The sequence below is a fragment of the Callorhinus ursinus genome, unplaced genomic scaffold (assembly GCF_003265705.2).
Source record: "Callorhinus ursinus isolate GAN/ISIS: 27379988/994484 unplaced genomic scaffold, GSC_fseal_2.0 scaffold4, whole genome shotgun sequence".
In the NCBI taxonomy this organism is placed as follows: domain Eukaryota; kingdom Metazoa; phylum Chordata; class Mammalia; order Carnivora; family Otariidae; genus Callorhinus; species Callorhinus ursinus.
Window position 1 is genome coordinate 30,833,735 of NW_027397066.1, and position 12,198 is coordinate 30,845,932.

Consider the following 12,198-nt stretch of genomic DNA (forward strand, 5'->3'; position numbering starts at 1 on the left):
TGTGTGACCGCAGAGCCCACGCTCTTAGCCAGCATACTCCTGCCTACGTGTTAGCTGCCTCACCTCAGAGCAGATGCCCCCACACCAGGTTCGATGGCCCTGACTGACTGTTAAGCAGTGGCATTACTGATGTGCCTATGAAGGCCGAATGACACTTAGACACTCAGAAGTTACTTTATAATCATCTAGCAGATGTTTTTTCATTTCCTTATAAAAGAGCTCACTTGACCTTTTTAGACAGAATAAAATGCCAAAGCTTAATGATTTCAAAGACCAGTACGGTCACTTACTGAAGATACGTCAGCAGAATCCGTTCTCCCCGCTTTCCTGCTCGACCTTCTGCTGGTTTAGGAAAAAATCCTTCCTGACCTTTCCATCCACTGCCTCACCAAGAAGGATGCATTTCACTCAACATGGACACCAAACATTGGGTTTAGAGGAAGTGGAGCCACAAGAGCACCTTTTAAGAAATAAAAATTGGGGAATCGTCCTCCTAACATTTCCTCCTTCCCTCTCCTTTATATAGTCCATAGAAACAAGGCTCCCTCCCTCCGCTGAGCACTTGAACCCTAGCACAAAATTCTAAGAGTGATAAAACTGGAAGTGCTCTCTTCTGTGTCCCCACCCCACCTCCTCACCCCTTGGGAGGGTAAACCCTCCAAATTCAGGCTGCCAGGTACAAGCTCAAGATTTAGACAATGAGGATCCTTTTTTCAAAATACACATAGTTTTTATTTTTATTTTTTATTTTTTTTAAAGATTTTATTTATTTGACAGAGACACAGCGAGAGAGGGAACACAAGCAGGGGGAGTGGGAGAGGGAGAAGCAGGCTTCCTTCCCATGGAGCTGGGAGCCCAATGCGGGGCTCGATCCCAGAACCCTGGGACCATGACCTGAGCCGAAGGCAGACGCTTAACAACTGAGCCACCCAGGCGCCCCCAAAATACACATAGTTTTTAAATAATGCACGTTCTAGTCTGTAGCTCTCATTCCTGAATTAACTCTGTCCCACCCCACACTAGCATGCTCCTTTTAAGATTCTCGAAGTTGGGGAATGAAAATATGCCACCTCTAACAATGTTTACAAAGTAGTTACTTAGAAGATCAGTTCCCTTGAAATCTTCTATTTGAGTCACAGATGCAAACTTGAAAACTGAGAGTCTAGATGAAGATACAATCACATGCCTAGTACCACGGGATAGATTTCTAGAGAAGGGATTTTAGTGAGCGGGAACTTTTTCCTAATAATGTTTAACTAGAGCACAGGGAATTTTAATTTCTAGAACTCCTCCTGATTGTGGCCAGAACTCAAAATAATTTTAATTATAGCAGAATAATTTTTCCTCAACTATAAAGAATAAAAGAAAGGAACAGTTTTATGTGAGGTGGAAAAGAACCACAAAACCAAAATAAGGTATCCTGCTGCATTTGGATACTAGAGTAATTCAGGAGAAACTGGCCTCATTCTCTCAAGTGCACAAACCAAAAGGTGAACACGTTTAGCACATACTTTGATGCTACTTATGACCATAACCCTAGGACGATTAATGTTCTCATTCTCCAGATGGGGTGATGAAGACACTAGTTTCTCCAAACTGATGTGAGAGTCCTTAATCCCAGGTCTTCTTTAAATTTCTCTGTGGCCACAGAAATCACGCTCTATTCCTTAATCTCTCAACAGATAACATGTTGCCTGTTTCTATAATCCAAAAGCCGTGTCCCTTCAACATCTTACTCTTCCTTACTAGATGCTATAAATTCATAAAGTTCACTTCCTTATCCCATTTGATCTTCATGTATTTATATATGCACAAAGTAGCCAATACAACAGGATAACACTGGTTATGGAAAGCAGAAGCTTTTAGACACACCTGGGTTCAAGTCCCAGGTTTAGAGCTTCTCAGCATCCCTGAGCCTCCGTCTCTGTAAAACTGGGGGAAATAATTGTGCCAACACATAGATGGTGCTATTGTTGGCCTAGAAGCTGGGAATCAAATCAGTGCATGCGCATGAAGAAATTGTGCTTGTTAATTCGTATGACTTCTGTAATCAGAAAACAATTCTTAAAGACGTATGTTAAAAAATAATGAAGTGTACCACTTTATAGCAGCCACTCGTGAGAATGGCTACCATCAAAAAGATGGGCAATAACAAGTGTTTGCAAGGATATAGAGAAATTGGAACCTTCATACATTGTTGGTGGGAACGTGAAATGATGCATCCACTTTGGAAAACAGTCTGGCATTTCCTTAAAAGTTTAAACATAGAGGTGCCTTTCTTGGTCGCTCACTCAGTTGAGCATCTGACTCTTGGTTTCAGCTCAGGTCATGCTCTCAGGAGTTGTGAGATCAAGCCCCACACAGAGCTCTGTGCTGAGCATGGAGCAGTCTCAAGCAGACTCCACGCTAAGCATGGTGCCCGACACGGGTCTTCTCTCGAAGCCCTAAATGCAGACCTCTGCAAATAATGGGCTCTAAGGGAAATGCTGCCCAGATCTCCAGGCCTGGGAGACACTGAGAATCACACCCTTCGCAGAGCAGGCTCTTAGTGTGGGACTGATCTAATACATCAGGTGAATATAGTAGCCCATTCTTTGTCAAGGCAAAAAAAAAAAAGGATTATTTGGCTTAAGTCCACCAAACTAAGGTTAGCCAGTAAGGGAACAAATAACTTCCCCAAGCTTTGAATTGTCCTTCCAGTCAGGAGCTAGAATAATTGTAAATATTGTTCAGATAAGGAATGAGCCCTCTTATACTTCTGTTTGTTCACAGAAGAAATACTTATTTGTAATTTGCCTTATAAAATTACTATCCTGAGTTGGCCTTTTAGCACAAGGAAGTGAACTTTCCTTGGTTGGTACAATGGAAATGAACTTTCCTTGATGGTAAGGTATGCTGCTTTCCATAGGGAATCCATTTCCATGAAGAAACTTAACTAGAAACAATCTTCTCTTAACTCCTTCAGCAACTTTCTGCATCTCTCTCCATCAAGGCTTATCCATTATTTTTATTGCTGGTTATTCTTTCACATGAAAGTGTTTTATTTTCTCATATGGTTGTAAATTTTTTCTTAAAGTTATGTCCCGTAAATGTCTTCTTATCTCCCACAGCACTTTATGTAAGGTCAAGCCCTAAACGTTTCTTGATGAATTATTTGCCAGGAGGCATGGGTGGCCTTCCCGCAGTGTGGGCGCTGGGGAGCGAATTTCGAGGTCCTTCCTGTCTTTCTGAAGGGGCAATCAGAATCGCCCCTTACCTGTCCACAGTAAAGCAGGAAAGAGCGGCTTCTTCGGAGCAAAATCAAAACATGAGGCACGTCGCTTAAAGCGGAGGTGGGTGTTCATTGTCCCAGTCTTCCACGGTTTCTGCAGATTGGAAACACTTGGGAATCAAACTTTAAAAACAAAAAGCTACACTCCCAGTGAGTGTCCACCCATTTTCGGTATCGTGAGGCTTCCCTGCTGGCCACACCCGTCAGATGTGAGAAACTCCATGGTTGAGGTCTAGGAAACCAAAGGATCTTTTGGCCTCTTGTCTTTTCCACCAGGAGTAGTTACAACACGCTCCTCCTGTTGGACTCTTGGCCCCACTTTCAAAGGCCTTTTGTAGGCTGAAGCGTGCGTTCTGTCCCTCCTTGGCACCAGTGTCTCTGGGATGGATAGTTCTGTTCATGGCCAATCTACATCAGTTGGGAAGAGTCCGATCGAGATCTTGCCCATTTTTTTTTTTTTGAGTTCTTCATCTTATTGAATGCAAGAGTTTGGTTAATTAGATGATATGTGTATGTTCTAAATACAGATCTTATGTTATTTAAAAAAAAAAGTTACACACCCATGTGTATCTCCAGAACTTAGCCCAATATCGTATCCTGGGTGGTTTATTTCAAAGGATGCTAAATTTCAGCAAATAAATGCATGTTTCTTTTTTTTTTTTAAGATTTTATTTATTTAGAGAGTGCACGCATGAAGGGGGGTGGTGTGCAGAGGGAGAGGGAGAAAGAGCATCTCAAGCAGACTCCACACTCAGCGTGGGGCTTGATCCCACAACCCTGAGATTATGACCTGAACCAAAATCAAGAGTCAGACCCTTAACTGACTGAGCCACCCAGGTACCCCAACTGCATGTTTCTGAGGACCCCAAACCTTTCTCTCTAGCCCTGCTCACTTTTCTTTCTTCATAAATGTTCTTCCCATTGAGTTTCAGATGTGTCCTTCTGAAACCTTCAGTAAATTAACTGGCTATTTCACAAAAGATGTTCTACAAACTCAGAGTTTGTAGTCTAGAGGAGGGAGATTCAGGTATTAACCAGATAATCAATAAATGTAAACTTTCAGTAGTAATGAGTGCAATGTGAATCAACAGTGGAGGATTTGACCCAATAAGGAAGGGAAGTGAAAGAAGCTCCTCAGGGAAGACGAAGGGAGTTAACCAGAAAGAAACTACAGCAGGATCAAAAGCCCTTTAGTGGGCAGAAGCGAAATAATAACGTGAGTCTAAAAGAAGACCTGTAAAGATGGGCCCCAGGACGGGAGATGGTTCAAGATCAGCTTGAAGATAGAAGTAGGAATTTTGTCTTCTCGTCTTAGGAGCGATGGGAAGCTACTAAAATGTCTTTAAAACAATCAGGGAGCTGGCATGACCCACCCACTGCTTGGCGAAGACTGTTCCGGTGGTATTTGTGCCGCACAGGTTAGAGAGCACCCTCCGGTGTGGGCAGACCCATCAGAAAGGTTTTGTGGCAGACTAAGCGAGAGACATGGGAAGTTTGGTCTGGGTCTCAGCGGCAGTTCAGTAGAGAGACGTGAACGAGTTCAAGTATTTCAAAGATACAGTCATCAGGAATTGGTGATAGATGGAAATAAAATGCGAGGGAAAGACAGGTGTCAAGGATGACACACAAATCGTAGGAATCGTGCTCATGTGTGAATCAGCCCATTAAAGACTCTGAGAAGTCCTGCAGCAAAGAAACCTGGCTAACTAAGCCAGCAGGTCCCACCACATTCATCTGAGCCCGGAATCCCCCGGCTCTTTTTCTGCTGACAGTTACTGAACTTCCTGGGAACACAGTTCACACAACTGAGTTAGCCTACGTGGGCTTTTACTTTGAACAATTCCAAATATTCTTTGCATTGTTTTTTGTTTTGTTTTTTGGGTTTTTTTTTTTTTCTTTGAAACCCCTGTATTAGACTGCTCGGGCTGCCCTAACAAAACACCACAGACTGGGTGGCTTAAGCAACAGAGATTTATTTTCTGACAGTTCTGGAGGCCGGAAGTCTGAGATGAAGGTGACGGCAGCTTTTCTTCTCCGAGGCCTCTCTCCTTGGCTTGCAGGCAGGCACACTCCCGCGGCCTCTGCACCCGCTCATCCCTCGGTGTCTGCATGCTATCTGTGTGCCCTCTTCTCTTCTAATAAGGACACCAGTCAGATTGGCTGAGGTCCCACCCGATGCGTCTCATTTTACCCTAATTACCTCTTTAAAGGTCTTCCTTCTGAATGCAGTCTGCAGTGACCTTCAGAGGTACTGAGGGTTGTAGCGTTAATGTATGAATTGGTGGGGGGTGGGGGTGGGGAGAGAATTGAGCCCATAACAGCCCCAGAGGCACGAAGTTCTCTTCTAGAGCTAGCACCACCATTGAGCCTCCACAGCCTACACCACATCCGAAATCTGGTGTCCCTGTGCCACGAAGAGTCATCCTGAAATGTTTCCATCATCAGCACTCTCCCCAGTACACACAGTGGCAGGATTTTTCTTACTCAGGCTTATTAGTAATCCTATAAAAAGCAACAACAACAAAAAGTAAGAAAAATGCAACATTCGGTATTCCTCTGATCAGCCCCATACTGGATCCCGAAGACGGAGATGTTAGTGGAGGTTTCTGGATTTGTCTTCTAACGGGGTGAGACCAGCATTTCACCTTGAGGGCGCAGAGCACCCAAGGACAGGTGAACAGCGATCTGCTCCACCACACTGTGCCTGAAGCCCATAGTGGGGCATCCGTGAGGGCTGGCCTCCTATATGCGGGGTGCAGGGTGGGGGCAGGCAGTCTGTTAAATGCTCCTCTGCTCAGAAAGCAGGTCATTCAATTTTTCTGTTTCTTCTGGGAGAATGGTTGAGATGATGATGCCAATAGATGATTCTTTTAAAAAACACAAAACAGGGGCACCTGGGTGGCTCAGGTCATGATCCCAGGGTCCTGGGATCAAGCCCCGCACCAAGCTCCCTGCTCTGTGGGAAGCCTGCTTCTCCCTCTCCCCCTCCCCCTGCTTGTGTTCCCTCTCTCGCAGTGTCTCTCTGTCAAATAAATAAATAAAATCTTTAAAAAATAAAAATAAAAAACAAAACAAAACCAGGACACTTTGTGACTGTAAAAGTAAGTCCCTTATTTCCTACCATCACACTGGTATAGCGCAGATGTATTGGATCAGCAACTCAAAATCCAGCCAAGAAGTGAATATTTTATTACCTTGTATTCTATTTTATATTCTGTATTCTCCACCAAAGTCACCTTCGGTTTTCCTGTGTACCTAGTTTCATCCACCCTTTTAAATGTCATCACATCATCTTTATTGGAATTAAGTCCCAAATGAATCACAAACCAATGAAAACTGCCTGCTTATTTGCTGATTATAGACAATTTTTGTTAGGGAAGGAGCCAAAATTCCTTTTTCCCCTCAGCCCTCTTAAGTCTCAAAGTCTGTCTGCTGCTTTCTGGAACCTGGATATCACTGAGTTTTTTCTGAAATGCATCCCTCGTTATTCCAACAAGACAGGCAGAAAATGCTTGGTTTACATGTCAGTCAAGAATAGAATACTTGACAAGAATAGGTGGTTTGGCCTGTCTTTACAAAAACCACCGTTCTCTCCTTGATGACAGCACTAGAGGGTCCATGGGAAAAAAAAAAAAAAAGAGGGGCGCCTGGGTGTCTCAGTCAGTTAAGCATCTGCCTTTTGCTCAGGTCATGATCCCAGGGTCCTGGGACCAAGCCCCACATCAGGCTCACAGCTCAGTAGGGAGCCTGCTTCTCCCTCTGCTGCTCCCCCTGTTTGTGCGCTCTCTCTCTCTCTCTCTCTGACAAATAAATAAATAAAATCTTAAAAAAAAAAAAATGAACAGACCAGATCTCCCTGAAGTTGTCCGCCATGGGGCTGCTCTGGCTAGTCCGATTCTGGTACGTTCCCCCATACGCAGCCAGTTCTAATGGGCATCTGTTCATGGATCAGGTTTGAATGTGGCCGCTAGCCGTAGCTCAGAATAAAGTCCATAAAGAGACTGATGTGTCTTTGTTCAAGGCTGGCTTCCTGTTTTGTTCCTAGTAGGTATTTACCTAGTTCATAGATTCTTGCTAGTCCTATCCCAGCTGTGCCAGTCCTCCTAAGATCTCCCTAGTTCAAATCTGGCTTCGGCCACGTTAGTGCCTTGGCATTTTGTCAGTCTCACTTGAAGTTCAAAGGCTCTAACTCCTGGTTTGAGGTGAAGATACTCTATCCCTGCTCTCTCCTCGCCTGCCTTGACTCTGCAGGTGGCAGGAGTCGTGGGTCTGGGCAGCCTGGTAGTTACATTGTTTATTTACTAGTTTCACACAAAACCAACGCAATCCCAGGCACGCCACCAAGCAGCCCATAGGGAAATAGATTCCAAAAAGCTTCAGTGAAACCACTTATTTATTGACCCTCAGAGACACTGAATCACTTTGCTGAGCAACAAACACTTAGACCCAACAAGGAAAAACCCAGCCTTTCAAACGCCCGACCTTTGTCAAAGGTTTATTGAGAGGGGAAAGCCACAAAAGGGCTGGAGGTGCCAAATCCAGGCAGCCTTTGTCATGCTGCTCTGCCAGAAAGGAGCTTCAGGGAAAAAGAGAAAAGGAACCAGGTTTATTTCTCTGTAGAAATTGGATTCAAGTTACTGTTCCTTTGTATGACTTACGGTGTGTATCTTCTTTCTAAAATATATTTTCCTTCTCCCACTTCAGCTTGCTACACCCAAACACACGCACACACGCACGCCGTGACGTAGCTTCACAACACATTTGAATAATACATTCTCCTAAAAGTACCTACCATCACGGATGTTAGCTTCCTCTTGGACATCTGCTTGTTCTGGTCCATGGCTGTCTGGAACTTCTGAAGATGTGACTCAGCCCAGAGCTTTTTGTTAAACAGTCAAGAAGGCCGCTAATTTCTCTACATGATGAGAACATGTAAAGTAATTAGCGTGGTGCCTGGGACGAGCTCCCATGATCCAGAAATGGTGGCGGTGGTGGGCGCTGGTTGTCGCTGGATGGAGCTGATGCATGTGGTGTTTTAGGACCCATTCGTTAACATAGGGCAAGAACCAAATGAAATGCTTTGCTTGTGTTGAAGTAGCCTTCTTTGCCCAAAGATGAATGAAATACTTCGAAAGGCATAAAGAGATTCACCCACAAATGTTCACATTTTGCAGTATCAAAATTTTTGAAGCTACAGAAAAGTTGGAAGATGGCGCACGAACCACACTCAACCGTCTAGAATCTGCAATTAACATTCTACATTTTTATCACATATTCAACCAGCTCGCTATCCATCAACCCATTTTTTAACTGCATTGTTTAAACTATTTCAGAGTATTGCAGACATCAGTTCATTTCAAACATTACAGCATGTATTTCATTAACCGTGAGTTCAGTTTTTATTTATGGTTCTCTTTTTTCTTTTCCCTCTTCCCAACCTGTTCCTCTAGTATCATTTGCATACGGTGAAATACACATGTCTAAGCGTGAAATTTGGTGAGTTTGGGGAGCTGCATGCAACCATGTACCCCAACTTGCCATCAGGATATGTGGAGAACAGTAATATCGCCCCAGGAAAATCCCCCCATCCCTTCAATCAGTGCTTGTCCCCACCTACGTCGAGTCAGACACTATTCTGATTTTTTTTTTATCACCAGAGATTAGTTCAAAACTTCAAATAAATGAATCATACAATCCATAAATCCTCTTTTGTGTAAGGCTGCTTTTACTCAGCATGTTTTTGAGTTTCATTCATGACGCTGCATATTCTTTTTTATTGCTCAGTAGTACTTCCTTTATAGTATTTCAGTGTGTTATACTGTTGATGGACATTGAAATCATTTCCAGTCTGGGGCTATTATGAATAAAGCTGCTGTCAAGAGTCTTGGACAAGTCTTTATGTGGATATATATGTTTTCCTTTGTCCTGGGTAAATATTTAGGAGTCAAATTGCTGTATCATAAGGTTGCTCCATATCCTTCATATCGATGCCTACTGGGCTCAGATTTTCTCAGAATAGCAACTTCCAATACATTCAAGTCCAGAATATTCTTTTCCACATACAGGAGCAGAACAAGGGGCAATAATAGTCGTTTTTAGACTGTAAATGTTCTCATTATCCTTTTGCTTGAAGATGGTGTATATCCCAACCGTTGTGTTAAGCCATGTTGGTGTATGGGCCATTGGTGGGAGAAACGGTTCTTTGGATTGTAGGTAATTCTCATTTTAAGTAGCCTCTACTGCACAAATACATCATGTCTGTCAAGCAGAGAAAAGCAAATTGAGAACCTCTTTCTTCTATCCATGGGCTAAGTGAGGAATTCTCCTGGTCCCTCAGCATTGCTCCTTCTTTTGTCAAATCTCATCTTCTCTTGCATCCATTTTAAACCTTTCTGATCAGATCTCAGACCCGGTCACCTTCCAGCCCTCACTCTTAGCACTACTTCATGTTAGCGGTGCTTAGCCATGGTCCCTTTTGCCCCCCAAGTGACAAAGTCTTTGATTGTCATGTAGTCAGGATGGATGCTGCTAGCATACAGCGGGATGAGGCTGATGAACATCCTACAATGCAAAAGATTTGTTCCCTGCAAGGAAGAATTATCCATTGTACAATGTCAATAGTACTGAAGTTTAGAAATCCTGCTTTACAGGGAAAATAGAAGACATTAGAACAGGCTTCTTAACATGTTTTCTGTTATGGGCTGTTTTATCAGTCTGTTGAAGCCTATGCACCCCTTCTCAGAATAATATTCGTAAATGCATAAAATAAAATACATAAGATTGTGAAAGAAATACAGTTCTCAAGTTTAAAAACTTGCGATATAGTAATATGTGACTCTTTATAAATGCATTAAAGAACAAGATCTAGCAGCAAGTCTAATAACTACGATTGTTATGAGGTTAACCAGTATTTTGAAATCTACAACAGCTCTTAATGTAATATGCAAACACCTGTGATTTCTATTAGAGACAAAGTCACGGGAACCACTGATGATGCTGTAGTTTGATGCCTACCTTCAGAATTGAAGAAAATGACAAAGTTAGTGGTTGGTGAAGAGGAGATGCGACTTTTTTTTTTAAGATTTTATTTACTTATTTGACAGAGAGAGAGAGACAGAGAGAGGGAACACAAGCAGGGGGAATGGGAGAAGGAGAAGCAGGCTTCCTGCGGAGCAGGGAGCCCGATGCGGGGCTCGACCCCAGGACTCTGAGATCATGACCTGAGCCGAAGGCAGACGCCCAACAACTGAGCCACCCAGGCGCCCCGAGATGTGACTTTTTCTCATTTAAGTTCACAGATGCCCTGAATTCTATCCATGAACCCCTTGAGGGCACTGCATACACCAGCTTAAAAACTCCTACCTTCCAGGAGATGGCCATCACCAAAGAAACTAATTTATCTGTATCTACACCCATTATCTCTTCCTTCCCTCTTTCAAGCAAGAATAGATGATGGCCCTTGCTGCCAGAGTTGACTTGCAGAAAACAGAAATTACATTAGCTGTTTCAAGCGAAATGAAATCTCATACAGGGAACAGAATGCAATACAATATCACAGGAAGGGCTGGACTAGCAAGCCCATTAATACTAACAGCGCCACCAGAGAACGAGCTCTTCCAGGAACCTGCTTCCTTTTACACAATCAAAAAGGAGGGGGATTGGAAAGGAACAGTGGAATGCTTGGCCCCAGGAACACTGCCTTGGCGGGTGTTAGCCCATGAGCTGCCACAGCTGGTGGCCACAGAGTCCCACCACGCCTGAAGGATCCACCTTGGCAAAAAAAGCAATGCCCAGCAGTCTGCCTTTTGAGAGCAACAAAGCACCTACACGCTGGAACAGGACTGAAGAAAAACCCATGTGTCCACCAAGGACTTGCCAAGGCAGAAAAAGCAGAAGTGGCCTTGGCACAACCTCTGCCTCGCTTCCTTCCACTTTCTCATCTGGCGGAGGATTGTCTGAATCTACGTCTGTATGGGACCCCTCCTGCAAGAGAGTCTGGGAGACCTGCCTCTGCTTTGGCTCTGTCTAGCCTCTGCAGAACCGGAAGGCACAGAAGATGAAGACATTGCGCCCCCCTGAAGGTCCCCCTTTTTCCTTCCCCATCTCTCACCTAAGGTTCCTTAATACTTTGCTCTTCCCTCCTGCTGGCTGATGGACCTTAGTTATTTATGCTCTTTCCTCTGTCTTCAGCTCCTTTCTTCCAACTGTCTCCTACCAACATATCCAAATAACTTGGAAGCTCTCCCAACATAAGCAGTCCTCCCCTTAATCCTACTTCCTGTCTCTCACCTTCCATGCACGGCCCACTTCCTTCTAAGGGGTGTGTGTGTGTGTGTGTGTGTGTGTGTGTGTGTGTGTGTGTTTCTTTTTAAATATATTTTTAAAGATTTTATTTATTCGAGGGAGAGAGAGAGCATGAGCATGGTGGGAGAGGGACAGAAGGAAAAGGAGAAGCAGACGCCCCGCTGAGCAGGAAGGACACAGGGCTCAATCCCAGGACTCAGAGATCACTACCTGAGCCAAAGACAGACGCCCAGTCAACTGAGCCACCCAGGCGCCCCTAAGGGTTGTTATGCTTAGTGTTTCCTCTTCCCCATCTCCTACTACTGGTTAACTGACAACCATCTGTCTTCCAGATTCACTACTGCAAAAACACTTGCCTTTTCCAAGTTACCAGTTACATCCCTGGTGCTAAATCTAAGAGACATATTCAGGCACACTTTGCTTTACTGCCCTTCTTCCTGCACTTTGCAGACACAGTTTTCTACCAACTGAAGGTTTGTGGCAACCTTGTGTCGAGCAAGTCTGTTGGCCCCATTTTTGCAACAGCATTTTCTCACTTTGTGTCTCTGTGTCATATTGTGGGGTAATTCTCACAATATTTCAAACTTTTTTATTACTGTATTTGTTATGGTAATCTGTGATCC

General features: G+C 43.9%; 1 protein-coding gene and 1 long non-coding RNA gene across 5 annotated transcripts in view; one reads left to right on the forward strand and one right to left on the reverse strand.

The window, feature by feature from the left end:
• The window catches only part of PGCKA1 (PDCD10 and GCKIII kinases associated 1), a 79,648-nt gene that overhangs the window by 16,292 nt on the left and 51,158 nt on the right, over positions 1-12,198 (forward strand). The window lies entirely within an intron of this gene.
• On the reverse strand, positions 5,538-7,182 carry LOC141372447 (uncharacterized). Its single transcript, XR_012377700.1, has 2 exons — positions 7,119-7,182; positions 5,538-5,773 (listed from the first exon to the last, which is right to left on the reverse strand). It is a non-coding gene; the product is annotated as an uncharacterized lncRNA (long non-coding RNA).